This window comes from Callorhinus ursinus, unplaced genomic scaffold (genome assembly GCF_003265705.2).
Source record: "Callorhinus ursinus isolate GAN/ISIS: 27379988/994484 unplaced genomic scaffold, GSC_fseal_2.0 scaffold1, whole genome shotgun sequence".
NCBI lineage: Eukaryota > Metazoa > Chordata > Mammalia > Carnivora > Otariidae > Callorhinus > Callorhinus ursinus.
In genome coordinates this window covers 64,560,801-64,575,609 of record NW_027397063.1, presented here as the reverse complement: position 1 = coordinate 64,575,609, position 14,809 = coordinate 64,560,801, and the positions used below count along the sequence as shown (strand labels likewise).

Here is a 14,809-nt window from a genome sequence, read left to right as displayed (position 1 = left end):
GGGACCGAGCTTAGTGAGGCCACTATTCCCACCATTTGCCTTGACATATAAAGATGCCTCTAATAAAGATATGGGGAGGGGCGCCTGGGTGGCTCAGTTGGTTAGGCAACTGACCTTTGATTTCACCTCAGGTCATGATCTCAGGGTCAAGGGATCAAGCCGACTCCGGCCCACCCCCACCCCCTCCCCCCCCCTTTCTCCCCCCCCCCCCCCCCCCCCGCCTTCACTGCCTCCCTCTTGTTGAACTCAGTGCTCAGCACAGAGTCTGGTGGAGATTCTCTCTCCCTCTGCCCCTCCCTTCGCAAATAAATAAATAAATCTTTTTTTTTTTTTAATAGTGATACAGTGAGCAGAGAGGCAGCTTTTCACCTGGGATGAAACTATTATTTTGTAAACTAATCCTAAAAAGTCAGACCATCCCACAGTATGGTGGGGGAAAGAAAGGAATTTCGTTTATGGCATCAGAATGCTGCATTACCAAATCTAAATACAGTTTTTGATAGCAATGAAGAAAGTCTCCTCCAGGGAACCAGAGTTCTCTCCGATGAAGACACTGAAGCCTGGAGTTCTAAGCGATTTATCCAAAATCAAAGGCATCTATTATCTCTGCTTTTCAGACCACAGAATCACTAGGCTTCCAATCAGAAGGCATTAAAGCCCAATTCGTTTCTCAGGCAAAGAAAAGGCTGAGCGCGACCCCGGGTGCCAGGAAGTCAGAGTGTGGTCACTGTTTGCATGTCAGCCCCACCAAATGTTGCAGCACGATAAGGGTTAAATCAGACAAGTCCCAGAGAGCTCAGATCTGTGCGTGCAGAGGTCCATGTGAACCTCCAGGGAGAAAGGCCCTTCGGACGAGTTCCTGCTCTTATCTTGATGGCAGGGGTATTCAGTGCCCTTTGTGTAACCCCAAAAGCCGTGAGTCTGTCAGCAAAGTTTGCAAAGGCTGTCTCGGGGCTGGGCTGTAGCCTTTGCAAGCGCCTTTGCAAAGATTAGGCTGTTTGATAAACAGATAAACTTGGAGCTGGAAGGGACTTTAGAATTTGCCCAACTTGGCCCTCTACACTTTTATTCTTAAACAGAGGTGGAAGCTGCAGCTCAGAAAGGAGGCAAGAATCCCCCAAGGACACACAAGGACCCACGGGTGTCGGAGCCAGGATGAGGAGGCAAGCCCAGGCCACCGCCTAGTGCAGCCCCCCCGGAGGGAAGGCTGGCCTCTCGAAAGGACCCCAGAGCTCTCCTTCGATCCGGGCCCCCCGCCTTCTCCCTCCACCCACTCTCAACTCCTGCTCTGCCCTGCGCGTGCTGCCTGCATGAGAACTGGGGGCCCGAGCATACTGTTGCCAGCTCTGCGGTCGAGCCAGCCACATCTTGGGCAGTTGAAGACATTCTCATTTCACACTGATGTAGGGGGGGAAAAGTGCTTAAGCTGCACCAGTGTAAGAATCACCTGGGACCCTTGCTGAAGTCCAATCCCCTGAGGCCCATCCCAGGGTAGGAGCTTGGGGGACCTCATTTCCGTAAGCACTTCCGGCGACTCAGACCGGGCAAGTCTGGGAAGCCCTCCCCGGAACAGACCGGGTGGGGGTGCTTCCGCCGGGTCTCCTCAGCGTGGGCACTCGAGGCTCTTCGTTGTGAGGCCTCAAGCAGCCTTTGCGGCCTGATTTCCTGCCTTTCTGCCCCTCATGTTCCTGCGGTTAGCCTCCCTGAACTTTGTGGCATTTCATAAAATGGCATGCAGGTAGCGACCCCGTGCCCCCAAAGCACCACGCAAGCACCGTCTGGTTGCAGCGCCCCACCGACGTAGATGGCGCCGCCGCCCTCATTTAACCACGAGGACTCTGAGGGACGGGCGGGTGGTAGCTCATCTGCGGGCACAGAGCCCAAAGGCCTCCTTCCGGGTCACCTCACTGCGCCATTTACATGAACATAGGCTTTGTATCTTTGCGGATGCCATTTCCTCTACAAAACTGACCTTCCCCCGGCTGCCATCTCTGCTCGATAATGGCCGTTCATCCGTCCCAGCCAGCACCGCCTTCCTATGCCCCTTCCCAGGTATCTCTGACGTTGTGCCTTGAGTGGAGGTAATCCTGGGCACCTTCTGCGTGGGCTCCTTGCTTAGGCCACGCCGAGAAGACTACAGGGGATTCCTATTTGGTCTTGACCCTTGCTCCACGCAGCAACGGGGGTGAGAGTTGTGAATAGCTGTCAGGTTATGTGGCGCCAACGTTCATATGCTCCAGTGGCTCCCCATCTCCCTGAGGATCCACCCCCTCCCCCGTAGCCTCTACTCAGTGTCAGCCTCTGACCTCATCCCTACTTCTCTCCTCCTTGCTCACTCTGCCCCAGCACACTGGCCTTCCACTGCTCCTCCAAGACGCCGTGCACACCCCTGCCTGGGGAGTTGCTGTTCTGTCTTCATGGAAAGCCCCAGAGAGCCACATGACTCACTCCCTTACTGCCTCTGAGTTTCTGCTTGGATGTCCCTTTATCACAGAGGCCCTCCCTAGCTATCCAGTATAGGAAGATAACTCCTTTAGGCCTGCACCAGCGGGAAGGCCAAGGCCCAAAGAGGGAAGTTTCCCCAGGTCACCCGTAAGCCAGAGGCAGTCCAACCTGGAACCAACCTGGATCTGTCCACTGCTCATCAGTCTCTTTGCTGCTGCTCTCTGTGACCAGGAGGCCCCAGCACCCCTTCTTCTTAATGCATGGATTTATCCAATTTCTGACATTCGTGGCACTGTGATCACAGGCAGAGGGTTTCATGTCAAAGCCTTAATTACCTTAAACATGGTGGGGAAGGAGCAGAGGGACACAAGGAGCATGGATATAGTTGGCCTCCCAGGTCCCCTGGGATTAAAGAATCAATCTTTGATGAAGGAGTAAGCTTTGCTGCCAGATACCCAACCCCCGGACAGATCCACATTAGGTGGAGGCTAAAGCAAGTAGAATTTTGAGGGCCTTCTATGAGAAAAAGATTACCAATAAGAAATTAGGTACAAACATGGATACTTATCTAGGAAGCTGGTAAATGCCATCAACACTCAAAATCTTAAAGACAACTTTGCATTTGTAGTAACTACCTGCTTATACTTATATATATTTTTAACCTACATTTTTTACTACTTTTTGATCCCTTCTTAATTAATAATTATGTTTAATAAGCATAATAGAAAGATCATTCACTCTTTCCTCTAGCATGCTTGACTGGAGTTTGCCATGCATGAAACACAATTTCTCACTAGATAGACTTGCTTTTTATAGCACCTCTATAGGTCCACATCTATAGACACAGAATTGTGATGAATTGTATTTCACACAAGTCTCATTTTAAAAGAAAAAACATATGATGCCTTTATAATGATAAATAATGCTTTTATTTAGTATATTCCTGACAGGAGAGAATTTGCTTCCACTGGACATCATTGAAATGGAATCTTCTATTTCCCATTGTATGCACGTGATGATTAGACACACTTTCTGCAGGCTGGCCTTTAGGCCCATACCTGGCAAACCCTGCTTCTCCTCCATTCCCCCCAGACCTCCAGTGTTTACTCTATTGATTGGACCTTTGGTCTGCAGCTCTGTGTCCTCACAGCAGGTGAGTTGGCACAGTAGTGAAAGCATTCCTGAATGTCATCTTTATATCAGAAAGGCTAGAAATAACTTCACTGTACACAAGAAGGACAGCACATCACAGATACATTCCATGAAGCCCAAACGGAGGTCACCCCAGCTCAAAGTCCTCTTAGCTAGAGCGTGCAATTGCTCCAGGACCCACTTTAATGCCATTTGACAGCCCTATGGATGAGAAGTCAGAGTGGAAATAGTGTTCTTAACCAATTGTGGTTAGAATATCTGATTTTTGCAAGTTTTATGAAGACAGATTGCAATGAGAAAAACTTGGAAGGACCTGTGCCCATGAGAAGCTTAAAATTCATTAACCTCCTGTGACTTCACCTCTGCCCTTGAAGCAAAGGACTGCCCACTCCACCTACCTGTGTGAGAAGAATCTAGCCAGTTTAACCAGTGACTTAAATCCAGGGAGAAGCAGCTTCCTTGGCCCCACAACAGTATATTTTCCTCCCTATAAAATAACCTCAATAAGCTCCAGGCAAGAAGTCAGTTATAGAACAAAACCTTGATGAGCCCAAATACAAAGGACTACACAGAGTCCTGCTTAGAACATTTTGGCTTTGTATTCCATTCTAAAGTACTCCACCATCATTTACAATCTTCATGACATTCTTGCAAGACAGGTGGGTGGCAAGGATCTTTCTTTATGGTGTTGAAGCCATGGTTCAGACAGGGCCAATGTCTGGCAAATGGAATAATGCCAAGTTATAAAGAAAAACACAAACATTGAAATTGTCACTTTAGCTATGTTTTCTGCTTACCCGACATACCACCTGATGCTTTGTCTAACTGGGGGATACAACTTAATAGCAGCATTTTTACTGGATTGGTAGCAATTAGAAAAGGCAAATTTTTTGAGCAATTAAATATCATTGGCTACCTCCCTAATATATCTCTTTTTATCTTCTCAAAGGGATTGCAGAGTTAAAGAGCTTGAAGATGAAAGAGTGTGATTTTTCCATTTATGGAGTGGTCTGCTGTTTCTGTTGGCCAAGAGATCCTTGATACACATCTGAAGATAAATAGTTAATAAAGGTGTTTGGATTGCGACATCTGTTGCCATTCTTGGAAGCAGGGACTTAATTGCAGACCAGAGCATCAGATCTTCAGAGGGTTTGTGAGACAGAGATTGATTGGGGTCACCAGGTTACCCAGAAGTAAAATCCCAATCCTTATCTTTAAAATGCAGTGTCCAATTGATTCTCTCTGGATCATTACACACAGCACATGGAGGTAAAGCCAGGAGAGGAGTGGTCAAACATTTTCCATTTCAAAATACTTTCAGAAGGAATGGGAATAGTGTCTTGATTTTGGGGGAAGAGTCCTGAAGCGAAGTGCCAGTCTTCTCTTCCACCCGTACATTCGATGGAGAGCCACTGCCCTGAGGGCCCTGCCTGCTTTCTGCCTTAGAGAGCGGACCACAGAGGCCAACTGTGCACCCAGGGGCAGCAGGGTAAAACCTCAGCCTGTAAATCATCGGCTCCCCCTGCCATTAGCAATCTATAACATCAGAAGAATAAATGAGATGCTTCTAGGATGAAGATGTGGTCAGCATGGGTAGCGAGAGGCGGTTCTTCAGCTGACTCAGGAGAAATGAGCTCTAATCAGACTGCACCGCTAAGTAACCATGTGACTTTGAACAGGTCACCTCCTTTTCCGGGGTGCCACGGGGCTCCTTCTTTAAAATGATAGAGTGGATTAAGTAATTGCCAACGTTTGTCTCAGAATTTGAATTTGAAAGCTTGTTATCTTCCATTGAATTGGTAACCATATTCTGGGTCTTAGCTGAATACCTGTCGTGGAACTCTAGGCCCCTGAATTTCAGGATCCAACTCCCCCAAAGTCAGAGGCTGTTGGCAGAGGAGGCCTAAGCCCTGGTTGGGGGTACCATGGACCAAAGGACCAAGGGACATGTTCTCCAGCCCTGAGTCTTACACTGATGATCAGTAGTTTCTAAAGGAAACCAGTAAACGTTTCTCTAGAATTTCTTTTCCAGATCTCAGAAAATCCTAGAGAAATGGTGGCATCAACAGAAGACAAAATACTACTTCATCCATGAGAGCTTTAGGAAGTGGGTTTGCAGCTTCCTGGTGAACTTTAATTTCACTAGATCGTCCTTTTTGACAGACATGTGGACAAAAAGTCAAATGTGAACGCTGACTCCTAGGACCCAGAACACCCAAGGAAGACAATTGGATGAAGCTGTTCAATTCTAGTAGTTGAAGAAGCCAACAGTATCCATGGGAGGGTCATCTCAGAAAGAAAGATGGGAGAAAATACTGGAGTAACTTCAGTGCTGTATTTTATATGCCCAGAAAAGAAGAGACACTAAAGGAGTGCGAGGGTCTACTGTTTACCTACTCTTTGTGGCACATAAAAGGTCAGCACGTACTCGTTGAGACTCCAAAGGCCAAAAAATCTCATAAAGCGCTTCCCTGAAGAATTCTGCCAGCCTCAAGGTTAATTACCCTTTCTTATTAGAACTATTTTAAATGCATTTATATTTCACAATGGTCAAGGCAGGAGTCTAGTATCTTGTTACAAGGATCACAAAAATGCAGTATTTTATGTAAAAATAGTAAAAAAAAAAGTTAAGCAGTACTGTCACAAAGGGTACTGAACATATTTGTGATATAGTTGTAATACAGGGTATTATTCCCCTTTTTTAATTATTGATTTTTTTCTAATTTGGAAAATATCCATTTGGAATTGTTACAAAATTCTTTAATCCAGTGCTTCTCCAGCCCTAACAAACCATTTGGGAAGAGAAGAAAAATGAAATGTATTAATAGTACAGCTCTTTGCTTCTTTACACATACACACACACACACATACACACACACACACACCCATTCAGATTCCTCCATAACTATTCAAATTTCTCTGGTCTCCTCTGATCACCTCGTGAGTTTGTTGCCTTAATTAGCTCCTGCACATTCTCAGAGGTTTAGGAGGGCTAGAGATTGCTTGTTTCCATTAAAGGTTAGGATGCTTTCTGCTGTGTGGTTATCTAGTAATATATTGATGCTGAATTGCATTGTAACCCAAGAAAGAGGAGACTCATACCAACGAGGCAGCTTGACTTGAGCTCCCCTTTCCTTTCTTCCCAGCCAGGGTGCTTCACGCTGGCCCAGAACGAAGTTCAGCATATTGTGCCAAGCAGCCAGAGAATGGACTCCTTAGTGCTTGCGTTAATCCTCCTCTTTACTAAATAGGCAAGTCAAGCTTTGGGGGTAGGAGTGGGAGGAAAATTATATAATTTGAGTTAATTGGTTTGGGGCTACCCAAAGCCCCAGCTGTCTTGAAGGGAATTGTTTGGTCTTCAAGACCCAATTAAAGACATTCAGTTGATGTAAAATAGATTTTATTCTTTTTTTCAAATCATTGTCAAGAGACACAGACTCCATTCCATACCAAAAAAAAAAAAAAATACCCTTTAATCACAGCCTCCCCAAATATATCCTGAAAACATGTCTGGAAATAGGTATATCTAAAGGCCTGGGAGAATATAAAGCCATGCTAATTAACTAGTTTATTTTACAAGTTCAAGAATGCCATCTCTAGTGATAAGACAGGAACTCCTTCCGCCAACACTTCAGGTACTATCATATGTGTCTTAGCTCATCAAATTGTTTGAACAAATGGCCCAGCCTCTATCTTTTTTCCCTAAATAGGGATTGGTTGGACAGATTTGAGAAACTCATGTATGGCCTTCCTAGATCTGAGGCAAAAGCACCTGTGACTTCCATTTGACTGATCGATGTGTAAGGCATGGCCATGGCGACGTTAACGTGCAAGCAACAGCACTGGGAGTTTCCAGGTATTCAGACACAGCAAGAATGGTCGCATGTTAAAGTGATCTGAGATGTGCTGGCTTTTTATTTCAGCAGCTTAAGCAAATGATGCCGAAATGGGATTCTGTGGATAGCAACAAAAATCATTCCTTTTGTAAGGTCCGTGCAACCCAGAAAGAAATGAGAAACAAGAATTAGAAAATGTAGAGGAAGTTTACAGAATCGCTACTTGATCCAGTAGTTGTCCGATTCATGTATGTCCTGAGAGAGCACCATGTACATAATACTGGAAAGGAAACAAAAGTAAGACCAAGTCCTCATCCTCCAAGAACCCTGAGTCATACAGGGGTGGGAGCAGATGAGGGAGTTATGGAAACACATGGAAAAGTTGAGAAGAACAAAGGAGGGGTGTTGATGCACATGCTAGGGGATAAGAGGCAGAAGGGACCACATCTAGTTAGACATTTTATAAACAAAGTGATGTTCAAGATGGGTCTTAAAAACTCTAAGTGATTCCCCCAGACAGAGGAATCACAGTTTTCAAGGCTCCTTGAACACCATTTTTCTGGGGAGGTTGTCCCAAAAGGAGGAAAGAAAGCGATGAAGATGGAAGGGTCTGAGGGGAAAGTCTGGAAAACATTCAGCAATGTCATTGAAATGCAACCAAGAGCACTCTCAGGGAACAAATGGAGCTTGAGTTTGAAGGCCTAGGTCAGGTGTAGATCTGAGGCCTTGACTGCCCAGGGGAGAAATCTATACTTAATTTCAAAAGCAATGGGGAGCCATCTAAGGATCGGAGCTGAGAAATGGTGGGATCAGGACAGCTTTCACACAGGAGGCCCTGAGATCGGTGGGCTGTGTGGGAAGAGGCAAGGAGGGCCTGAGTGCAAATGAAATCCCAGCCCCAAAGAGCAAACTCAGACTGTGGAGAACATGAGCCCAATATGGGCAAAAATAATCTATCCAGTAGGAAACCAACGCATGCTATCTTTTGCAGCCACCCAAAGAACTGATTCTGAAATAAGGGCTCTGGCTACAGGCAGCTCGCCCAAACCCCGTGCAGGTGTCATATGGGGATGGCTGTCACAGGCCATCTGACATGCGCCCTCAGACATAAGCAACTGCCTCACTGCCCTCTCTTGCCGGGAAACTGCTTACCCGGCAAGCAGCCGGTTCCAGCTGGCTTCCTTGCGGAGCTTGCCTACAAGGAAATGGTGGGCTGGCCATGAGTTTCCAGTGCCCAGGAAAGGTCAATTCCACCAGGTAAATGAATGAATTGAAATTCTCTCCTATACCTCAGCTGCCAGTAAGACAGGCTCTGTGAGCCAGATCCTCTCAGAAGTACGACAATGACTGGCCCCTGGAATGGGGTGACTTCACCTTCTAGGGGTCCTTATACACCAGGCACTGTTGTGACACTTCGTATATACGACTTCCTGCTGATGCTAAGTAAGCTGCTGCAGGTCCCGCTGATAGGTAGAGCGGGGAATTCAAGCCAGGTCCTCTGACTTCTGGCTACACTGCGTGGGGGTCCAGCAAGCCTCCCCAGGATTCTTCTCTGTCGCTCCCTCTTGGCACTATTAACGTGGGGGAGGGGGTGCTTAGGTGTCTTTCACTCCCACTGTCACCTCATCTTAGCAGAAGCGTTTCATTGTCATCAAAAACCCTCTGCAGGCACGTATGTCATTTGATCCTTGTTAGAATCCTGAGGAAGGCAGGGTAGGGGTCATCCTCTCCTTTCGACAGGGGACACAGAGAGTCAGGGAGACAAAGGAGCTGGTCAAGGTGGCCTAGCTGGCATGAGAGAGACCTGCCTCCAGAGTCATGTCTTCTGACTCCCAGCTGGGGGCTCTTTCCAACGGCTCCTAAGGAGTGGGGACTCTTGCTCTCATTGGCACATATATTCTTGCAATGCTTGTGCCTCGCAGAGCACTCGGCAGGGAGTAGGTGCTCAGGGAGACCTTTGGGGACTAAAATGAATGACATCAGGTAAGCCATCCGCCCATATCTCCAGTCTGAGTCTGACCCTAACCTCAAGGCAAGTGTCTAGGAGTGGGACCGTGGAAGGGGACCTGGGCGAGCGGCCACAAGAAGCATAAAGTCTAGTGCTCGTTTAAGGCCATCCTGGCCCAGACTTTTCTCTGAGCACATCGCATGTATTATTGCATTTAGACCTTACAGCAACCCTTGTGGCACGCGCTACCCTTGTTCCCATTTTACAGATGAGGAGTGGTGAGCACGGGAAGCTCTGGTAGTGTGCCCAAGGCCCCTGGATCAGTAAGCTGCGGAGCCAGAATCCGGTTCCTGCGCCCTCTCATAATCACACTGCCCCTCAGACAAGTGGCTTCCTCCTGCCCCAAGAAACCACTTTCTTCTGAGTGTCCCTTTAGAGGCCCTCTGTGGGTCTCAGTCACCCCATCTGAGAAGTGAGGGGCTTGAACTCCACACTCAGTAACAGCCTTGGATTCTCTAATAGATCCTGGCTGACTTCCTTTGGCAAGGATAGGGCCCACAGGAAATACCCTCCACACCCCCCTCTCTTTTTATTTATGTCTTTTTAGTATTTCGTTCAGAAAAAGTTTCGATATCTGAAAACCCCTGGGAAACCTAGCCAGGAAATCCTCTGGCTCCTAAGAAAGAGGTAGAGTGTCCCCAAACATGACCTGCTGAGATTAATTGGGCCTTAGGGGGCTCCAGAAGCCGGGGCGGAGCCGCCTCTGTGGGGCCTAACTGGAGCCCCTGGAGGCATCAGGGCTGAAGGCTGGGCTCTAACTCCTCCTCACGGTGGTGGAGGCCGGTTGGAAGTGGGGACCACAGCCTGAGCGCCCAGTCCAGCTCCCCTTCTCTTTTTTCTCTTCCCACCCTTTTGTCTATTTACCCTGCCGAGCAACTGGGAAGGCTAAATTCTAAACAGCCTTTCGTTGTTTCTGCTCCTTCATCCCCTCTAAGTCAAAGAAGTGGAATTCAAAGCCAAGCCAGGAGGCATCCATCTCCTGGAAAGTCAAACAAGGACAGCGGGTTATAGATGCAGATAGCACTCATTTGTCAACACTTGATGGAATAAAGACACACTTGGATGACATGCCAGCACCAAAGCCGAACACCCAGTGGGTTTTACCTGGTGTAGGGTCTGTGTCCGGGAGAGGCAGCCTCAGAAGCCAGGTAGGCCCTGCCCCCTTCTAGGGAGGAGGCCATTTTATCAGGGCAGCCTCACCCACCTCCATGCGGTTCTGGCCCGTGGCCTGGAGCAAAGGCTGGAGGAGATACAGAACCCTTGAGATGAAATAAGACCCTGAGCCAAGCATACAGACATTCATTCTTTCAAAAACATTTATTGAGAGCCTATCCCTTGCCAAGTGCTGTTCCAGGTCCTGGTGTGGAAAAAGCAGCTAGAGATCTCTGCCGTTATGGAGCTTACAGATTAGTAGGTGAGTTAGACAATTAAAAGAATGCATACCAGCAGGTAGCGAGAGGGGCTATGAAGAGAAATAAAGCAAGATAAAACAGAGAAAGAGAGAAAGAGGGACGATGTTTTAGATTGGGTGACTGGGGAAGGTGACATATGAATAGACTAAGGATGGGAGTGGTGCAAGTGTCTGGGATAGACTGTTCCACAGGGAGGGAATAGCAGGTGCAAAGCTCTGAGGCAGGAGTGTGCTTGGCATGATTGAGAACCAGCGAGGAGTCTGCTGTTGGTGGCTGGAATGAGTGGGGGAGAATTTAGGAAATGCCAACCCCACACCTTCTGGTTCTGCACCCACCCCCAGGAAGAGGAGAGAGCAAAGCATCTAATGTTAGCATCCTGCAAGGTTATTGTGGGGAGCTGTTGTTGTTAAAACTTTTGAGCTCCTTGGGGCACCTGGGTGGCTCAGTCCATTAAGTCTCTGCCTTCAGCCCAGGTCATGATCCCAGGGTGCTGGGGTTGGGCTCCCTGTTCAGTGGGAAGCCTGTTTCTCCCTCTTCTTCTGCCCCTCTCTCTGCTCAGGCTCTCTCTCTCTCTCTCTCAAATAAGTAAAATCTTTTAAAAAATAAAAATAAAAAAATAAATAAAACCTTTGAGCTCCTTGACTAAAATGTACTTTGATAAAGGAGCAAACTACTATTCATTCAACTCCCTATTTGGTAGATGCTCTTCATCAGCTCCCAGGAGAGCTTCTACCCCCAAACCAAGTCAGTGCTGTTCTCCAGAGACCATCTGATCTGTGCTATATGACAGGATTTTTTTTTTCCCTTCTGGTCAATCTGCAAAGAATAAATGTCTCAGCAGGGGTGTGCTGGTAAAGGTTTAACAACTGGATCTCAGGGGAAAAGATAGATAGACAAATTTATTATAAATTACTGATTAAAGAACATGTAACACATAATTTAAAAATAACAGCATACACAATACTATTTATTGTAAATTTCATATAGCCAATTGAGTCTCACAAGATGCTTCCACTGATTGCTGCTGAAATCTTGAACAAGCAGTCAATCTACAACAGTAGTTGATAAACAGGCATAGTTCTGACGGGAGTGTTGGCTGATACTCTCATTTAAATTAATAAGTAAGACAAAAGTGAAAAATAAAGACATGCAGGGACTTCGCTTTTCCATTAGTAATGTGAGAAACTTCTTTGCTGAATTGGATGATAGTTTCTGGATACTGACAGAGGATTCCTCAGCTTGCTGTGCTAGTCACAATGCAAAGGCTCTAGACAGAACATGCTTTTAAACTTAATCTGAATTATTAATATTTTGTCATCACTTTCTTAAGTCTAGATGTCAACAAACAATAAATCATTCCTGATACCTGGTGTTTGCCCATTTTCATGGCGCAAATACACCACAACTAATTTCGACCTCCCAACACGACATCACGGAATGCAGAATTGGGAAAAGATGGACAGTAATGCACCATTAGATAGCATTTTCATCTAGCAGGCAGATACACAGGTATTGAGGACCTTGGGAGCATGGGCAGTGGTACAATACAGTAAAATGAGTAGGAAATAATGAGTTTTGAGTATTTGTTTATTTTTAAAATATAATTTATTTAATTGTAAAGTCATCTTATTTTATTTTAATAATGGCTCTATTTAACAAATGGCTAACAACATTCCTAAAAATTTAACAATTGACTCTCTCAGCTGGTTAGGAGCCAGCCCAAGCACACCCCTGAGTCTTAGTGATGTCTGGCCCTGTCTTCACAGCTGGCTTTGAAGTCTCAAGGTCTTTGCCCCTCTTTCATCCTTTCGACAGGAACTGGCATGAAATAGACAACTATTCGGAAGGCCTTAATACTGAGAGGGGCCATGGTACTTCATGTAGGTACCAGAGCTTCCCTGCTCATGCAATGAATACTCAAGTTCCCACCTACTGCTACTGGATGTGTAAGCACAGCACATCAGTGCTGGAATGGATTTGAGGGGTCACCTGAGTCCAGCCTCCCATCTAATGCCTTCTCTTTGTACTCCATTATCATCCATTATTAAGTCTATTAAGAATAACAAAAATAGAATACCACCATAGTATTTTGAAAGGAATTGCAGGAGTTAGTGAGCCATGTACTCTCTATTCTATTTGCCAAGGCTCCCAGTCCAGTGTCTTCTGTGCCACTGGTCTGGGTATTTAGAGGATAATGCATGGCAAAGCTAGTAAAAATATAGCATGGAGTCTGTCTCACCCTGAACTCCTGGCTTGTGGACTGTACTAGCCACACCTATAATGAGATCTACACACATTTTTTTCTAACCCTTGTATTCTCCCCCAAACTTCCATGCTATGCCACACCTCTGAGCTGAGGCTGTTCCTCAGAGAGCTCCCCCCTCCTATCTGTACCTGTGAAATCAAGGCCCAGGTCCACCGAGATCCTTCCAGTTCTTCTCAGGAGGTCCTAGCTGCTCTGAACTACCATGGCCCTCGATGCCTCCAGGATTCTGATGGAAGGATGCTACATTTTGCTGCAAATTATAATTATTTACGAGTTCCTAGAAGACAGAGATCCTACTGTCTTCATCTTTGGACCTCGCTCTCAGGGTCCCCCCTCCAAGAAATGAGATAAATGACCCGACCAGTCTTCCCAGCCTCAAGGAAGCGGGCCCAGTGATGTATAACTTGGATGCAGCCATAACTCAGAGGACGTACCGAGCTTTGCCATCAGCACACGACAAGCACACCAGCTTACCCCTTCTGCTCTCTCAGCAGAGCCCGGTTTTAAACATCACGCGAAGGCAACCTGAATCGCTTAAAGTTTCTAAAAGAAAATAATTCACCTTCAGACCACAGTTGCTGTCCAAAGGGACAGACGCTATTGCCTGAATTTGCATCCCATTGGCGTTAGGTGCACTCCCAGCTATCCGCATGATGATACAGTGGACATCACGGGGTTGTGCCCAGGACTGGGAACTGAGGTTTCCCGGGGACGCAGGCCAATCACAGCAACAAGGAAAAGCCCAGAGTTCCTGCCCAGATCAGCAGGAGGCACCAGTACAGTAAGTCCAGGATCATAAACTCTGCAGGAAGATATAGCCTAGCTCCATCCTTTGCCAACTATGTGACCTTGGGCAAGTTACTGAGTCGCTCCAGCCTCAGCTTCCTCACACAGAGTGGGAATAATAAGCATACCGATCTCATAAGGTTATTGTGAGAATTAAATGAGTTCACGTATGTAAAGTGCTTAGGACAACGCCGGGGATAAAGTCAATATTCAGTAAATGGTAGGTAGTATTCATAGTAACAATAATAACAGCAGCTATTATTAGAGGAAAACATTTCCATTGGCCTCTTCGGTTGGGGAGAAGTGGAGAGGAGGAGCGGCTGGCTGATGAGCGTAGGCGGATGGGAACCAGTGGAAGAGAAGGAGCACCAGCCGGGAGTGTGGGAATATGGTCTCCAGGCCTGGCTCCATCATGATTCCATTCTGTGACTTCCCCTCTCTGGACTGCAGTGTCTTCATAGCCGGGGGCCCTCCCTCTGCTTTACAGAATCAGGCTCTGAGCCTGCAGAGCCAGGAAGATGATTTGTTGTTTAAGCATCAAATTATGATGATTTGAGGCATCCAGTTAGTGTTTAGGAGCCATTGGATTTCAACCAAAAGCCCCAATTTCAGGGCCTGTGCACTTGCTGTTCCCTCTGCTTGGAAAGCTCTTCCCGGAAATGCTTCTTTGTCTCATGCTCTCATCCAGGTCACTGCATAAATGTTACCTCTCAGAGATCTTCCCCTTCACCCCATGTGACACTGTTTCCTTTGAATTACCGTCCAACCTCCTAAACAGGTTTCCTTTCCCCACCTCACTTCTCTCTCTGTGACTTGATCCTCACTAGAATGTAAACTCCATGAGGGCAGACTGGATCTTGTCTATGGCTAGCTACACCCTAGCACCTCTGGAATAATGCCTAGT

The 14,809-nt window shown here is 46.7% G+C and overlaps 1 long non-coding RNA gene across 2 annotated transcripts; it reads left to right on the top strand.

The window, feature by feature from the left end:
• Window positions 1–1,589: 1,589 nt before the first annotated feature.
• LOC141374611 (uncharacterized) lies at window positions 1,590–4,867 on the top strand. Of its 2 annotated transcripts, none has more exons than XR_012381631.1 (3): window positions 1,590–1,738; window positions 3,382–3,598; window positions 4,547–4,867. It is a non-coding gene; the product is annotated as an uncharacterized lncRNA (long non-coding RNA). The 2 variants fall into 2 exon arrangements; XR_012381627.1 differs by lacking the exon at window positions 1,590–1,738 and adding an exon at window positions 1,941–2,052.
• The last annotated feature ends 9,942 nt before the right edge of the window (window positions 4,868–14,809 follow it).